Source organism: Prionailurus viverrinus, chromosome C2 (genome assembly GCF_022837055.1).
Source record: "Prionailurus viverrinus isolate Anna chromosome C2, UM_Priviv_1.0, whole genome shotgun sequence".
Taxonomy (NCBI): Eukaryota; Metazoa; Chordata; class Mammalia; order Carnivora; family Felidae; genus Prionailurus; species Prionailurus viverrinus.
This window is the reverse complement of record NC_062569.1, coordinates 110,045,505-110,063,978: the sequence shown is the minus strand read 5'-3', so window position 1 is coordinate 110,063,978 and position 18,474 is coordinate 110,045,505. Positions and strand designations below refer to the sequence as shown.

The 18,474-nt window shown below is 36.8% G+C and overlaps 1 protein-coding gene across 1 annotated transcript in view; it reads left to right on the top strand.

Annotated features, from left to right (window-relative positions):
• Positions 1–18,474, top strand: part of ZPLD1 (zona pellucida like domain containing 1) — a 552,784-nt gene that overhangs the window by 174,703 nt on the left and 359,607 nt on the right. Inside the window, exon 3 of the mRNA XM_047875473.1 lies at positions 2,025–2,077. The gene's annotated coding sequence lies outside the window, so the exon portion shown is untranslated. The remainder of the gene's footprint in view (positions 1–2,024; positions 2,078–18,474) is intronic.

Here is an 18,474-nt window from a genome sequence, read left to right as displayed (position 1 = left end):
TGACTCACACATTTATTGTTAATCCTTATCATTTGTTTTTAATAGAGAAGTAGCTATGGGATGGCAAAACTCTTCACTGTTCTAAGTGATGTTTTTACTTTGAAAAAGAGATCGTTAAATAGTTCACTCACATGCTATGAAATTAGGGGACTTTAGTAGTTGATTTAGAAAGAAAATGTGATTGGGGACAAGAGCAGGGGATGTGGAGTCCTGTAGTACAAGTGCAATTTACTGTATTTATATATGTTCTTCAATTCTTCGTGTATCTATATATTCCCATCTATATAAAGTTAACGTAGGTGTGTATATATAAACCATATGAGAGCTATCTTTCAAAGCTATCATCTTAAGAAGCTATATACTTACTCCATTGGTGGAGACTTTGCTTGACAAATATTTATATTACAATTTTAAAATGTCAAATTTTCTTTTTTTTTAAGTTTATTTATTTTGAGAGAGAGCATACGCACGTGTGAGCACAGGAGAGGGGCAGAGAGAGAGGGAGAGAGCATTACAAGCAGGCTCTGAGCTAAGAGCTCAGAGCCTGACATGGGGCTTAATCTCAAGAGAACTGTGAGATCATGACCTGAGCCAAAATCAAGAGTTGGACACTTAACCAACTGAGCCACCCAGGCGCCCCCAAAATTTCAAAGTTTCTAATAATATCTGGCTTTAGTTATGTAAGGAAGTTTTTATGTTTCTGCATCCATATGTATTCTATATCTTTTTCAAACTGGGGTTTGAAAGATTGTTCAGTAATTGCATTCCCCCACTTCTGTCCCATTTCGTTACGTGAAGAGCCAATTAAGATACTTATTGGAGAGAGCCATGGGGTGGGAATCCAAAGGGGGTTCCTGTTTATGGCCTTACAATATAATTTGTATGACCTCAGGTAAGTCATTTAGCTCCTGAGCCAGATATGGTAGAAGGAAATAATGTTTGCCCCTGGGAAATGCTATGAACTTGATAGTCACAGAGGAAAGGTTCCATGTAAAGATAGGTTACAATATTTGTCTTTTCAAGAATTTGTATGGCTGGTCTCTTATGAAATAAATAGGTAGATGGTTATCAGCTGAACATGATCTCCCTGCGGTATTTACACTTTGTTCATTTTGATGTTTCACAGTCATTTCTAAGATACAAGATAATAAATATATATATTTTTAGTTTTAATGTTTATTTTTGGAGAGAGAAGAACAGAGTGTGAGCAGGGGAAGGGGCAGAGAGAGAAGGAGACACAGAATCCAAAGCAGGCTCCAGGCTCTGAGCTGTCAGCACAGAGCCTGACACAGGGCTTGAACCCACAAACCATGAGATCATGACTTGAGCCGAAGTTGGACACCCAACCAACTGAGCCACCCAGGCACCCCAATAAATACTTAGCACCATTACCACTGAGAAAAGCTCTAGGGTTGAATGAGGAAGGAAGTCATATAATGGGCTGGGCACCTTATTTTGCAGGTGTAAGAACAAGAAAATGTGCTTTGGTTTGTAATAACCTTTCTATTTACTTTAGGAGAGTATAGACCTTAGTGTGTCACATCAATTACTAGTACATATTGGTTAATCCCTGATTAACCCAGCAATGACTTCTGGTAACAAATAATGCTGACCACACAACATGGAAGGTTAGATAATTAGACTTATGTAATAACTCTTCCATAAAGTCTGTCAGATTGTATATCACTCAAAATTGACTGGTTTTATTTTAGTAAATGGCTATTGCAACATTATATACCCTAGGTTGCTCACTTAAGGTATCTCAACTTGAGTATTCCTATCAGATAAATGGTTTATACAATATTTCTCATATCCCTCCTTCCCACATCTAATAGCTTTTAAAGAAATAAATAATAGATATGAGAAAGAAACAAAAATTTTGTATGATAAAAATACTGTCACTATTATTTGTTGAGTGCTTATTGTGTGATAGTCTCTGTGTTAAACATTTTACTTGCATTATTTCATTTAAGCCACTCAGTAAATATGTGAGGTATCATTGCTGTTATCATCCTGGTTTGCAGGTGAAGAAATCGAATTAGAGACGTTAATTAGCTTACGCAAGATTACATAGCTGGTAAGTGGCAGAACAAGGTTGAAACTCAGCATAAGTAGAAACAGTGTGGTTGTAGATCACTCCTTTATGAAGTAAGCATATACTAAGAACTATACTATACAAATTAGTGGCTTATAATTAGTGTTTAAAGGATCAAGTCCACCATTTCATTCTTACTGAGACAGATTTCCTTAAGGCCTTAATTCCCAATGGCCAGTAAGCATGGCTGGCAGCCAAGGCCAGACCTGACAGTGCCCTGGCCCGAGGTGGGCTGAGCAAGCCGGCATTAGGTAGGCATCAGATCATAGCTGTCCCTTCTCACCGTTTGGCCAGAGAAGTGCAGAAGCAATTGGGTCTGACCTGTCATGCCCTGGAACTGTCAGGGGGTGTGTGACCAGGAGGACTGGATAGCTGTTGCCTGCTCAATTTGGTGGCTGCTTCTCCCCTGGAGATACGCCGCCCTTTGCTTTTTAGATGACTTCCTGGGAAAGTCTTCTGCCGTTAGCATTAGCTATGATGGCTGCAGACAGCTTAAAGGGCAAGTCAGCTATTTATAATCCTAAACCTGGGTATTGAAGATAATAGAAAACAGTGTGTGCTGTTTAGTAAAAATGATTCTAAATTATGCTCCCTAGAGCTCCTGTGAGGGCAGACTCTGAACCTTTCATTCTTGTTTTAGTCCCTGTAACAAGTCTTCCTGCTACCTAATATCTGCTTTGGGATTATGTGTGAGATTTTTATATGCATAACCTATTTCCTGGTAAAAATACATTTGTAGTCACTAGTGTGGTGTTGAGGCAGATTCATTATTCCATGAGGGAGAAGATACATTCTTATACCCAAGGAATGCATTTATTATTGCATCCTTTCAAGCATCCTTAAAAGATTCACATGAAGGATACAATTAATAATGTATTAAGATATGGCACTTTTGTACCTGACATATTGGAATCAATATCCTTGTTAGTCTAAATCTAAGAAAGATTTGAAGACAAGAAATTTAGAATGATATTTTTAAAATTCCTTTGGAAGAAAGGAAACCCTTTCATAAGGTGGTGTAAATGGGAAAACTCTGGCTCTTATTCCGGAAAAAGAATCATGGATGGAAAACTCCCAATTAAAAGGTCACTTTTAACTGAAATGGAAAGAAACAAGTTCAGAGTCTAAAACCAGAAAAAGAGCTATAAGCTAATAATCTTTATGCTGAAAAGAAATGTGATACTTTTCCGAGTGTTACCTTTGGGAAAACTATGAAGTAATTTGTCATTTTTTTTCTTGATCTAAATTATTTGATAATGCAGAAAACAAAACTAAATATTTCTTAATAACTTTGAGAAGAATGAATCTAGCCTTACACAGAGGGAATCCTCTCTTCTTTTTGGTGTTCCTTTGAGGGAAACTTGTTTTTGAAGGAAATGTCCCATTAACATTTTACATAAAGTTCTCTTAAGAGTGGGTTTTAGTGGTGGTGGATTATGTAATGTTAATGTTGGCTGTGAGCATTTTTTTTCTGTAATTTATCTGTAGGGATTACATCATCTTCTGGAGTTACAGAATGCCTGGGCAGATGATTTGTATGTAGTTTAAAGGCAATTGTGTTCTTAGAGTTGTCTCAGTGACAAATGGTGTGTTCTGGGTTCTCTTCTGAGGAGAATGGAATTTGGAGGTTTGATTACCTGATGGAGTAATCCTAGAATTAGAATGGTCTGCTGGCCCTGGTACTCTTATGTCCCTTGTAAATCCTCCCCTATAATGCTGCAGACAGAAGCTTGGGAACTATGTTTCTTGGTCTATTTTGGTAGTAGGATTCCAGGATGGCAGGGCTCTGCCAATGAGATGCTTGCACATGGGATTTCCAACGTGGAAGACGGGTAGGCATTTTTCCCCTCTGTCTTCTGGCAGGGACAGTGAGCTGGTGAGTAGGCTTTACTAGATGTTCCGATGTGAGTGGTTGCCATTTCACCCACTTTGGAGCTGTGAGAAGCTGAGAAGTTACTTCCATCATTTGGATTTTGGGGCAAAACAGCCTCCTCTTTCTTTGTGGCCGCAAACCTGAAACTTAAGGCAGCTCCTCCTGTCTTTTTCTCCTCTAGTGTTTCCAATAGTTTTATAAGCACCCAATTCCTTAATTGAATCCATGCCTGTTTAAAATATGTGACATGGCTTCCGATTTCCTTGCTGAATCCTAACATGAGGGAGTTTCTTAACATTTATGTTTTTCCTGTGAGGAAAGCTTCATTTCTTGTTGCTGGAGGCCACTAAGCTTTGGAAGAGAAAGTTTTATAAAGGCCCCATCTTTAGCAAGTCCATAAGATTTGGTTTCATTTTATTTTTTAAAGTCAATTCACGAGATAACACAATTTTTAATAAAAATGACCTATGGTTAATGAAATCTCTGGCTGAATTTATAATCCAGTTAGTGCATGTCAGTATTTTTAAAGAGTTAATTAGGCTATAAAAACTAATGTAGCTATAAAACATATAGTGAATAACCAAGAAACGGAGTTTGTTATGTCATCTGTGCAGCTCCCTTTGCAAAGTGTGTGGTTATTATAACAATAAATAGAAAAAAACCCAAACATATCATCTGGGACCATCACCAGTTAGTAATCAATGCCTATCTAAACCTGACCCAATTATAAGATCATACATTCTTTTTAAAAAAAATTTTTTTTCAACGTTTATTTATTTTTGGGACAGAGAGAGACAGAGCATGAACGGGGGAGGGGCAGAGAGAGAGGGAGACACAGAATCAGAAACAGGCTCCAGGCTCTGAGCCATCAGCCCAGAGCCTGACGCGGGGCTCGAACTCCCGGACCGCGAGATCGTGACCTGGCTGAAGTCGGACGCTTAACCGACTGCGCCACCCAGGCGCCCCAAAGATCATACATTCTTATTTACAGCCTGTGGTTTCAGGGTAGAGGGTACAAGGTTGGCAGAGATGAAAGAATCTTAGGGCTTTGTCATGGTTGGCATGGGGGCTTTGTACAGAGGGGCCCTGGACTAGAGAAGTTTCTCTCGCCCATAGCTCCAACCTCCAAAGAGGATTCCAGGGAAGTATCCTCCAGTGAGTTGTTCGTCTCAGCCTCTTGGGTTTGGTTATGGAGGGTCTCTTTTAAACTGTTGGTAGTTTCTGTTATTGCAGGCAAAGAATGAGGGCCAGCCTGGACTTGTAGTTTGGAAAAGAGAGTGCCTTTTTTCTTCCTCCCAGAGGAAGCAGAGTATAGAGAGGGTCGTAGAGTATGGTCTCTAGAGTGTAGTTGAGTAAATTTTAGCCACTGCATCATAACTTCCAGGCAATTTCCCAGGTGGCAGGAGAGAGAGGTGGAAGTAAGGTAGCAGTGAGCATCTGTTATTAATGGGTATGTCATTTATATAAATTAGATCTCCCCAGAGGAACACTAGGTAGATGATCTTACATGTTTCTTTCGACCCTGAAAAACTATGAATCCATAAGAAATAGCTGGATGTGGAGGGAGGACCACTATACTAAGAGATCAAAGACTTGAGTTCTGGTTCCCCCTTCATCTCAGTGGGACCCGAGGAAGTTTATGTAGTCCTTATGGCTCTGGTGGCTCCACGCATGCAGTGCTTTGGCTGGCAAGGGACTAAACAGACGATCTCTGAGGTTTATCCTGGTTTAGGATCTATAGTTCTGTGTTGTCACAAATGTCTGTGATGCATACAGGGTCTTGTATTTCATTCTTAGTTTTGTTTCCTTACACTACAAGTATTAATATGTATACAGTGCTTAAAAGAAGGCCTACACATAAGAAGTGCCATGTAAATGTTTGCTAAACAAATCATCTTTTTGCTGATTTAGGCATGTCAAGTGATAAACTCTGCTTCATTTTCACATCATCCAAATGATATTCTGTCAATGTTCATCAGCAATAGAGTAGATTCTAAGCTTCACTTTTAGAAAGGAACACATTGTTATCTGTCATTGGTCAGGCATCAGTGGCCTTGGTTGCCATCATGTGGCAAGGAAACACTTGTCTTGGTCTTGATTTTAAACTCAGCAAATGTTGAGAGGGAGAGATGAAGAGGTTTCCTGTTAGATTAGCAGTTCTATCCCTACCAAGCCAACTGATTCCCTTTTTTTCTTCAGTCAGCGCAGAGGATTTTTTCTATGGTCAGGAAATCAGAAAGGAAGCAATGAGATCCTGAGTAACTCAAATAGATGTTGCAAAGCCCTCCCATTCAGTCTATATTTTTTCCTCTCTCTCTAGCTTTATTGATGTATAATTGAGAAATAAAACTTGTATATATTCAAAGTGTATAATGTGATGTCTTGATATATCTATAGATGTATTGTGAAGTGATACGTATTGTGAAATCACATATATTGAGAAATACATATATCGTGAAATGATTACCACAATCAAGCTAATCAACGTATCCATCACTTCTTATAGTTACCTTTGTGTGTGTGCGTGTGTGTGTGTGTGTGGTTAAAACACTTAAGATTTAGTGTCTTAGAGCATTTCAAGTACAAAACATAGTTTATTAACTATAGTCACCATGCTGTACTTTAGAACTTATTCATGCTGCCTAGCTGAAACTTTGTACCATTTGACCAACATCTCCCCATTTCCCCTATTTCCTCTCTCTCCTTCCCTCCATGTCCCTGGTAACTACCATTCTACTCAACTTTCATGGGTTTAACTTTTTTAGATCCCACAAAAAAGTGAGATCATTCAATATTTATTTTTTTGTGTCTGGCTTATTTCAGTTAGCATAATGTCCTCCAGGTTCATTGCTGTTGTTAAAAATGGCAGACTTTCCTTCATTTTTATGGCTGAATAATATTTCATGGTATGTGTGTATTCCATATATAGATTTACATTTTACTCATTCTTTCATTTGTTGGTGGACACTTAGATTATTTCAATACCTTTGTTATAGTGAATAATGCTACAATAGACATGGGAGAGGAGATATTATTTTGAGATACTGATTTTATTTCCTTTCAGTATATCCCCAGTTTGGGATTGTTGGATCATATGATAGTTCTATTTTTAATTTTTGAGGAATCTCTTTACTGTTTTACATAACATATGTTCCAATTTACTTTCCCACCAACAGTGTACAGGGTTTCCTTTTCTCCACATTTCACCAACAGTTGTTATCTTTTATCTTTTTGATAATGCCATTCTAACAGGTGTGAAGTAGTATGCGATTGTGATTTTGATTTGCATTTCCCTCATGATTTGTAATTCTGAGGCCTTTTTTCATATACCTCTTGGCCATTTATGTCTTCTTTGGAGAAATTTCTACTTAGGTCCTTTGCCCATTTTTTATTGGATTATTTATTCATTTGTTATTGAGTTGTAGGAGCTCCTTATATATCTTAGATACTAATCTATTATTAAATGCATGGTTTGAAAATATTTTCTTCCATATGTTGTCTCTTCACTCTGTTTATTGCTTCCTTTGCTACATAGAAGCTTTTTCATTTGTTGCAATCCCATTTGTATATTTTGGCTTTTGTTGCTTGTGTTTTTGGGTCATATCCAAAAAAACCATTGCCCAGACTAATGGCAAGAAGATTTCCCCTTATATTTTCTTCTAGTAGTTTTAGAGTTTCAGGTCTTATGTTTAGCTATTTAATTCATTTTGGGTTGATTTTTGTATGATATAAGTACAGTATCATTTTTCTGATGTGGATATCTAATTTTCCAAACACCATTTACAGAAGAGACTGTCCTTTCTCCATCGTGTGCTCTTGGAATCCTTATTGAAGGACGCTACAAGAAAAGAAAGTTACAGACCAATATTCCTGAATAACATAAGTGCAAAAATCCTCAGCAAAATTCTAGCAAACTGAATTCAACAGACACATTGAAAGGATTATACACCATGATTAAGTGGGAATTATCCTAGGATGCAAGGATACACGAATCAATAAATATGACACTTAAAATTAATAAAATAAAAGATAAAAGTTATGATCACCTTAATAGGTGCAGACATAGTATTTGAGAAAATTCAACACCTTTTCATGATAAAAGCTCTCAACAAATTAGGTATAGAAGGAATGTACTTAAATATAATAAAGGGTGTATATGAAAAAACCCACAGATTATATGATACTCAGTGGTGAAAAGCTGAAATCTTTTGTTTAAGACCAGAAAAAAGATAAGGATGTCCACTCTTAGCACTTCTGCTCAATATAGTACTATAGGTCCTAGCCAGAGCAATTAAACAAGAAAAAGAAATCCAAATCAGAAAGGAAGAAGTAAAACTTTGTTTACAGATGACATGTTTTTATGTACAGAAAATTCTAAAGATTCTACTAAACTGTTAGAACTAATAAACAAAATGAAGTTGCAATATACAAAATTAACACACAAAAATAGTTTGCAATTTTATACACTAACAGTAAACTATCTGTGAAATGAAGAAAACAATCCCATTTATAAGAGCAGCAAAACCATAAAATACTTGGAAATAAATTTAACCAAGGAAATGAAGGATCTCTATACTTAAAACTTTGAGACATTGATGAAAGAAATTAAAGAATACACAAATAAAAATAAGGCTATTTTGTATTCATGGATTGGAAGAATTAGTATAGTTTAAGTGTCCATGCTACGCAGAGTGATCTACAGATTCATTGTAATTCCTGTCCAAATTTCAGTGGCAATTTTTTTCATAGAGATAGAACATATGGAACCATCAAAGACCCTGAATATCCAAGAAATCTTAAGAGAGAAGAATAAAGCTGGAGGCATTATGCTTCCTCATTTCAAAATATATTACAAGCAGTATGGTACTGGCATAAAGATAGACACACAATGGAACAGAGAAGAGAGACCAGAAATAAATCCGTGTATTTATAGTTAACTCATATTCTACAAGGCCTATATTCTTTTCAAATGGGAGTTCCTAGTTAGTTTCTCAGCCCATTTATTCTTATTTTACTCACAGATTAAATAAATGAGTATTATTGCTTTTACAATCTTTAGTAGATTAAAAGTGGCAAATTGGAAAAGTATTGCTTTTCTTTTAAGCATTCTAAAAACAAGAGGAACAAATGGCCACAAGCCCATGGAAAAGATAAACTGATCAAAGTAGATGAAATAACTTTAAAAATAACAGTATGGGGTTATTTAGTGTGAAGTACACTGATCTCATGCATTAAGTCACAAAGAACATGACTGTGTCACAATAGGTGATGTTCACAGTGGGGATTCTAAATCATCAAAAAAAAAGTTTAAAAATTCTTCATATTGTTCTATAGAGGCAGTCAGAAGTATGTCATACATTTTTGAAAATTTTCAATACAAAGAACTGTACAAATTAAAATTTGATGCATAAAAATACACTTTACATTTAATAAAACAAATGTACAAGTCAAAGATTTTATTTTTTAAGGATGCCAACAGGCTAGCTACTGCTATGGCTCACATTCTCAGAATGAATATTAGAATTTTAAATTCTTGGAGTTAAAAGGTATGTTAGGCAATGTTCTGTTAAGCTTTTTCTAACAGTGAACAGTTACAGCAAAGCAAGAGTATGTCATAATTTCAGTATCAAGTTCTTTAGAAGTGAAACAGAGGCCATGTGGGTAGTTGTGAAGAGCTGAGGCCCTGAAGTCAGGTCTAGATGGGAAGCCATTTCTGCCAGGTATTAGGTGAGAAATCTTTTATTTTTATTTATTTTTATGTTTATTTATCTTTGAGAGAGAGACAGTGTGAACGGGGGAGGAGCAGAGAGAGAGAGAGAGAGAGGGAGACACAGAATCCGAAGCAGGCTCCAGACTCTGAGCTGTCAACACGGAGCCCAATGTGGGGCTCATACTTAAGAACTGTGAGATTATGACCTGAGCCAAAGTTGGACACTCAGCTGGACTGATCCACCCAGGCGCCCTAGGTGAGGAATCTTGAGGGCTTCCTTGGACTCCCCCAAAGCTCAGTTTCCTCAGTTATAAGTTGGGGTAATAAAACCTAAGATTTAAGTAGTTAATGTATATAAAAGAGCATAATGCTAGTCACTAAGTACCCCTGTACAATCATCTATTTATCTCATAGATATTTATTACCATTATCATTATTATATTGCAGCTGTTGAAAATTCATATGTTATTCTGTGTTGAAAACCCCATTTTTAAAATTAAGGCCAGTAAGATAATCATGATAGAAATAGGTGAGTGTTTTCTGTGTTTTAGTTTGTTTACCTGTGGACTGAGCATTCAGAACAAGGCATATTGGGCCATAAAAATATAGGCTAAAAGCAATAAAGAAGAAACATGAGACAGGTTAAGAAAAGATTAAATTATAGATAGTGAGCAAAGGGAAATGGTTCAGTATAGTTCTGTAAGCACAGAAAAGTAAGTAGATCCAGTCCAGCAGAGACATCAGCAGAAATGCAGGTGGCAGTTGAGTATTGATGTCAGGTGAACATCACCACTGAGGTTCCAGAAAATGTGACCATTCTTTAGCAGCTGAGAGTGAATGAACCTGCAAGAGCCAGGTGATGTATCATGTCTTAGCAATTGGAGAAGACAAAACTCTTGTACTATTATCAAATGAATGCAATGGAATGCAAGGGAGTGAAGGTAGCAGTCTAATCAAATGGGGGAAAAGAAATCCAATCATATGAGCTGAACCACCATTGCCAGAGTGGTGCAGGCCCAATGGCCTTGGAAGTACTTGGGATCTAAGGTAAATACATTGGGTACCACATGTCCCAAGCTGCCCAGCCTGCTGTAACAAAAATGCCATAGACTGGGTGACTTAAATAACAGACATTTATTTCTCACAGTTCTGGAGCCTGGGAAGTTTTATCTTAGGGTGCTAGTATGGTCAGGTTTTGGTGAGGGCCTTTTCCCTGACTTGCAGAGGGCTGCCTTACCCCCTGTAACCTCACATGGCAGAGAGAGAGAGTTCTGGTGTCCTTCGTCTTCTTATAAGGGCAGTGATCCCATCACGGGCTCTACCCTCATGACTCCATCTAAACCTAGATATACCCCAAAAGCCCCACCTTCTAGTACATTACACTGGGAGTTAGGGCTTCAACATATGAATTTTGGGGGAACATAGACAGTCCATAACACCAGGTATAAGTCAGTAAGACTAATTCCAGGCCTTCTAAGTTGGGTGATTGAGTTGCTAAGTGATCTGTTCTTCTCAGGCATGTTTCAGGTATTGGGCAGTGCTGGACCCAAAAGTAGATGGTATCAGTGATTCTTAGGAAAAAAGGTTGAGGCAAGCAGGAGCTAGTAATAGAACACTCTTAAATTTCTAATCATTGAAAATTTGAATATTTTAGGAGTCATGATATGTTGCAGAATTGTTCTTTTTTGTTTATTAATTACAGCATCATTATGTTTTGGCTCTTTGTAATGGCTATAGCTCAAGGAGAGTTGAGTATAATGGAAAACTGTATTTGATAAAAAATAGATCATAAATGTGACAGTAATTGCATGAGAAAGTTATGTTAGTTGTTTTTAACTGCATTGTGAGAAGCACATCCACACTGGACCCTGGGAGATGAAATGTTTGTAATAATTGTGAGAGGCTCAAGGGAAAGACAATGGAAGTATAGAATGTCATATAACTCATGTTAAAAGTTTTTTTTTTTTTTAAGCAGATTTTTTTTCTGGAGAGAGTTTTAGAGACTTGATGCATTTTACATATTTCTAGAGTAGGTTAGAGTCTAAAAATTTACACACTTAAGGGTCTCAGTGAAATCACCACAAGGTTTCTAGACCATATTTCTGAATCTTCTACTCCAGCAACATTAAAATTTTGCCAGAAGACCTCTCCCTAATCCCTTTTCTCTCTATTTACAATTTCCCCTTATAAACATTTACATTTGGAAAGTAAAAAAAAAAATTACTTTCACTTCCACTTTTTGGTGAGAAGCACCATTTTTTTTTTAAAGAAGGGATCAACTTTACTATGTAGTTTATTTTTGGTAATATTTTAAAATTTCTTACACCCTTTTAATGCCACTGACTTTTTTTTTAAATAGAGAAGAAGATATTAACAAGAAAGTCTTTATTTCTAAGCTTGTTGGCCTAATTAAGCTCAGAATATATGGCTATCACAGTGCCATGAGAACTCAGCTTCCTTATGAATTACTTAAATTGAAAAGGGATCCATAGTAGAATCAAGACTGGGAGAAACAGTGTGGTTTGAGAAGAAATGGAATTCTGTTGAAAAGAAAGACTGTCAGGATCTTAGAGAATACAAAGAATTTAGACACTGTGGGGATGTAGCTCTGTAGTTGACGGTATTTGGGCTGCAGTAAGACTGAGAGACCATTTATGTAAATGTCAGTCAAGGGAGTCTAATGATCTGAGAACTATAATAGTCTTTGACTATCAAGATGAATCAAGTCAAACTCCTCATGTTTATCATTAGGCTCTAGGTGAAAAACAGCCAGCCTGGTGAATTTTCCCTGGACGTTATTCTTGTAAAGACACAAAGGAATGGATAAATATCAGAGTGCTTTCTTGTTCAAATACAGTAGTGAAGGAGGGAATTAGAAAAAAAAAATGAAAACAAGAATAGTGGATTTCCTGATCCAGCTGGTAAGAAATGTAACTTCTTGTTGTTAAATCAGGAGAGGTGCTAGACATGGAAAGCAGAATGTCAGTGGGGATTCCTGTCAGGTGGACTCACCAGGGGGGTTGGGGTGGAGAGACAACAAATTTTTTATACTGATTACTGCCTGGCTCGCGAAGCCCAGTGGTATTGCTCTTATTATTTCAGCCAAGTGGCGTAGAACCTCTGGGGGAAGGAGGAATATTTGTGGCAAGCGGTTGGAATAAGCAATTTACAGGATCAGCAACATCATGTAATCTTCAGGGCCTGTGTGAGTGAAGTTCAGCAGCTGAAAGGCCAAATTCACCTCACCCTGATGTTATACTGGCTTAAAACAGAAACAGGAAAATAAAGTGATTAAATCATACAATTTCCCAGTGCTACTTGGAATTTTTCCAGAATTTCCATTCCAGCGTAGCAATAATCTCACACAGAGAATCGTGACATGGATGGAGGCTTTTCTTTCCATGAAGCAATTTTATTCATGCCAGCACATTTCAGTTGGGTTTGTACCCCCAAGAACTGAGCCCCGAATGCCATGTGGAGTAGTTTTTTTTTTACACATTTTCTACTTCTTTGTCTCCCATATATGGTAACATACAAACATGAAGTCTGATTAAATGGTCTCATGTTACAAGGTCCTGAGGGATGTTACCTAGGGATATAACCAGGTTGCCTTGATTTTTTTTTTTTTTTCATTCCTTACAGAGGGGACTCTACCACATGAGTACCAAGTTATATTAATTAAAATAGGATTAAGTAAACAAAGTACTGAAGATTTTGAAGTGGGAGAATGGTAAATTGCTTCATAGCATTTTATTTACAAGAATAGTCTAGTAAAAATCATTTTCTGTAGGATCTCTCTCTCTCTTTTAACAAAAAAGAAAAGGAGTATATTGTAAATAAATACTTTTAAGTACTACAAATAAGTGTTTTTTTATACATTATAATCAGCTGTATTTCATATTAAATTCTTAAAAAAAATCTATGCACACTGAAATACCAGTATTTTTCTGGAAGTTGCATATGGGATACTCTTTTGGACACTAGGAATTTTAATGACACTTTTCACTTTCTGGAGGAGCAAAGATTACCTAGAAGGCCTGGTATTTAGTCTCCTGTGTGTAGTCATAATTTTTGGTGTGATGTCCTTCACCTATCTAACAAATATTTATTGAGCACTTAGTATATGCCATGGATTGTGTTAAATTTTGAGGCTGCCAAAATGATTAGATATGAAATCCTTTATGAAGTTGCCACATAATTTCCAGACTTGAGATCAGCAGGCATGTGGGGTTGCTGAGAGCCATCACATTCAGAAAGAGTTATAAAAGCTAAAAAGAAATACAATTATTGAGTACATCTTCTACATCAGGCAGGAAGCCCTGAGAGTTTTAAGTTTCATTTATGTGTTTTATAATCATGATGATATTCTAGATTAAGTTTCTAGTATATTAATTTATCTGTGAATAAATAGCAATTATTATGTCTTTCTTTAATCTGTGGGTTCCTTTTCTACTGTGCATTATTGATCCATACGTACAATTTCACCTTTTGCTTGGTCCTCTCGATTCTCTTCCTTTAATACTGCAATATACTGATGATGACTGTTGCTGGGAAAATCTGTTTACAGCAATCTAGTGGAAAGGTGATGTGGATGACATGTCTAATTAAAAATTTTTAGTAACTTTCTTAAAAGAGTACAAAGAAATAGGTGAAATTAATTTAAACAATGCATTTTATTTAGCCTACCATATCCCAAGTATTATTTCAACATGTAATCAGTAAAAAATGCATTCATGGGATATTTCACATTCCTATTTTTGTGATACCAAGTCTTTGAAATCTGGTGTGTATTTTACACTCATATGCCATCTCACTTTGGACCAGCCACATTTCAGGTGCTCAGTAGCCACGTGTGGTTAGTTAGCTTCCATATTGGATAGTGCAGATCGAAGGACATCTTTTTTACTCTTCTTATTCCTGGTGAAAAAAATGGTAATCAAGTTTCAAGTATTAAAATTTCCCCATCAACAATCTCCAGTCACCCATTTGCCTCGTTGGTTTTCAGATCTTGTTTCTAGTAAAGTGAATTGGCTTGCTCTATCATGAAAATCTGCTTTCTCTTTTCTGCTTTACCCCTTTTCACACCCCCCCCCCACTCCTCATCCACCAACCCATCAGCCTTACCTGGTTCAAGATTTCAACCCACTACCTCCACCAGGAAGCCTTTACCAGATCTTGCTCTCTGCCTTACTTTGTGCAAAGATTGACCGGTTGATACCACTTGATACCTACATGTGGATTAGTACCTAGTTCATATCACTTCATGTGTGGACTTTGAACAAGAATCTTTTGATTCTTTCATAGCCTCTTTTCACAAGGGGTCAAAATGAGTGTTCATTAAGTGACTGACCAAGATTTGGTATGCTAAATTTTATAGAAGCATAAATAAATTAAACTACTGAACCCTGTTTCTTATTCTGTGTAGTTTCACTGGTTCATTCATTTATCTACCAAATATAATTGAGCACTTGTTAAGAGTCAAAGATTGTGCTAGGCATTGACAATACAGTGTTCCCACTACATCATGTGCATCTTTCAGTGTCAACACATAGCCTCCCGTGAGTTTGAAATATATTTTATTACGTTATTCCCTGCTTTTTAGGATTTTAGATCTGGAAAGAACACTAGAGACCATCTTGTATTCACACTCTGACTTTGACAAATGGCGGAACTGAAGTTTATAGAGGTTAAGTGATTTAGCTGGTTTGTAGAGTTTATTAGTGGTGGATCTTGGACTAGAACTCAAGTCTTAGGTTTCCTCCTTCTTCTGCATTACGATCACTGGAGCAAGCACACAAGTTTACAAATCCTGTGTAAACAAACCTTTATTATTTTATAGCAAATAATAAAGCTAATACTGTTGCATACTTGGACCAGTTTTCCACTTGAAACATTTCTTTTGTTGTAAGCATTTTGCCTTCTCTTTACTTGGCAAATTTGCAAAAGTGCTGCAATTTTCATGAGCAAATCTTAACTTGTGGATTAGAGGAAGACAAGATGTTCCCAAAAGTTAATTACATATTTCATTTTTCCATAACTTTCTGCTTCCAGGATTCTGACTCATCAGCTGGTAAAACTGTAGGTGTGCCTGTCACCAACATGAAGGTCTGCAAGGAAATTTGATTAATACCACTTCCAAGGATACATATCAGTTTAGCATAGAGCTAGGACTCAGATGGTAAAAATCCAATTTCACAGTATTGTCTTTTACTTTAACCAGTGACAGAGTAAACAGAGTTTGCAATGTTGACAGATGGAAGTAGTGTATATGAAATTCTTTAATTAATATCTGAGTCTATATGTACAGAGACGGCATTGCTTAAACTGAAAATGTATATAACTTTTTTTCTGTTTTGGTTATTTTAAAGTGTTTTCCTTGATTACAGTGCTATTATAAAAACTATCATTGTGGTAGAATATTACCACACAAAATATGTTTATTAAATTACTTAAAATGATATATTTTAAAGTATAGTCTTTGTATTATGGCATCTGAATAACTTCAGGTGCTTATTCCTGGTCCTAAGCCTCGGCCTACTACATTTGCTTTTTTCAGAAGTGCTAATAGCCAATGAATTTGTGGTTTTTAAAAAAAATTTTTAATGTTTTTATTTATCTTAGAGAGAGAGAGAGAGTGAGCAAGCAGGAGAGGAGCAGAGGGAAAGGGAGACACAGAATCCAAAGCAGGCTCCAAGCTCCGAGCCTTCAGCACAGAGCCTGACTTGGGGCTTGGACCCATGAACTGTGAGATCATGACCTGAGCCGAAGTCAGATGCTTAACTGACTGAGCCACCCAGGCTCCCCATGTATTTGTGTTTTTAATAAATCTTCATATAATTTTTATGTACATAAAATGTTGAAAACCTCTGATTTCAATGCAGAGAAGAGTATAAGTTTAAAAATATCCCTGTCTCTAAAGACAGTGACATTTTCCTTGCAAGCTGTTTTTTCATATTTTGTTACTAGCGTAAAATCAACTGCTATCCACTAAGTTAGTTGACATGACCAGGTATTCGGAAGATTCTAGCTGAATCATTTGTTCAATTAACTAGATGCATTTATTTAGTTTATTTGAATTTCAACCAGTTAAGTAATCAATATTTTTGGCATAGCTACTGGAGCAAGGCTCGGTAGAGTATAACCAAATGTATAACAGGAGGAAGCTTACTAATGCCTCCATCACACACACAGTGGTCCCATAGTGTTTACAATGTTGCTCTGTTGCTTTGTCTGTCCCTCTGCCTGGATGGAAGTGCTATGATAGGCACCAAATCATGCTCATTGTTGTGTCCCTGGATCCCAGGACCAAGCTTGGTATGTAACAGTCACATATTATATGTCTGTGGTGGAATTTTGAATGAACAGAGCAGCCACTGAGATATGTTCCAGGAAGTAGGATAGAATGATCAAGTAGTTGAAATTGAAAGCCAGGATGTGTTTAGAGACCACAGGTAACTCTAGGAAAATGTTCAAAGAGGGAGTATTGGTGAGTTTCAATTTATGCTTATTATTTTAATTAAATGTAATGAAAATATACTCCATTAAATTTTATGTGATACTTTCCACATATTATTGTATGAATATTTCAAGCTATAAAAATTCTCTAAGCAGTATTAACTGATTGAGCCTATATATTTTGTACTAATCCCCTCAGGATTCGTCCTAATATTTTCTTTCTTTTTTTGTTCTTATAAAGAATGCTGCACTTTACACAAAGTTCTTTTCTTTTTTTTTTTTGGCTAAATTAAAATTTATTTTATTTTATTTATTTTTTTAAATATATGAAATTTATTGTCAAATTGGTTTCCATACAACACCCAGTGCTCATCCCAAAAGAAGCCCTCTTCAATACCCATTACCCACCCTCCCTTCCCCTCCCTCCCACCCCTCATCAGCCCAGAGTTCTCATTTTTTAAGAGTCTCTCATGCTTTGACTCTCTCCCACTCTAACCTCTCTCTCTCTTTTTTTTTTCCTTCCCCTCCCCCATGGATTCCTGTTAAGTTTCTCAGGATCCACGTAAGAGTGAAAACATATGGTATCTGTTTTTCTCTGTATGGCTTATGTCACTTAGCATCACATTCTCCAGTTCCATCCACGCTGCTACAAAGGGCCATATTTCATTCTTTCTCATTGCCACATAGTACTCCATTGTGTATATAAACCACAATTTCTTTATCTATTCATCAATTGATGGACATTTAGGCTCTTCCCGTAATTTGGCTATTGTTGAGAATGCTGCTATAAATATTGGGGTACAAGTGCCCCTATGCATCAGTACTCCTGTATCCATTGGGTAAATTCCTAGCAGTGCTACTTCTGGGTCATAAGGTAGATATATTTTTAATTTTTTGAGGAACATCTACACTGTTTTCCAGAGTGGCTGTACCCGTTTGCGTTCCCACCAACAGTGCAAGAGGTTCCGGTTTCTTCACATCCTCTCCAGCATCTATAGGCTCCTGATTTGTTCATTTTGGCCACTCTGACTGGCATGAGGTGATATGTGAGTGTGGTTTTGATTTGCATTTCCCTGATGAGGAGCGACGTTGAGCATCTTTTCATGTGCCTGTTGGCCATCTGAATGTCTTCTTTAGAGAAGGGTCTATTCATGTTTTCTGCCCATTTCTTCACTGGATTATTTGTTTTTCAGGTGTGGAGTCTGGTGAGCTCTTTATAGATTTTGGATACTAGCCCTTTGTCCGATATGTCATTTGCAAATATCTTTTCCCATTCTGTTGGTTGTCTTTTAGTTTTGTTGATGGTTTCCTTTGCTGTGCAGAAGCTTTTTATCTTCATGA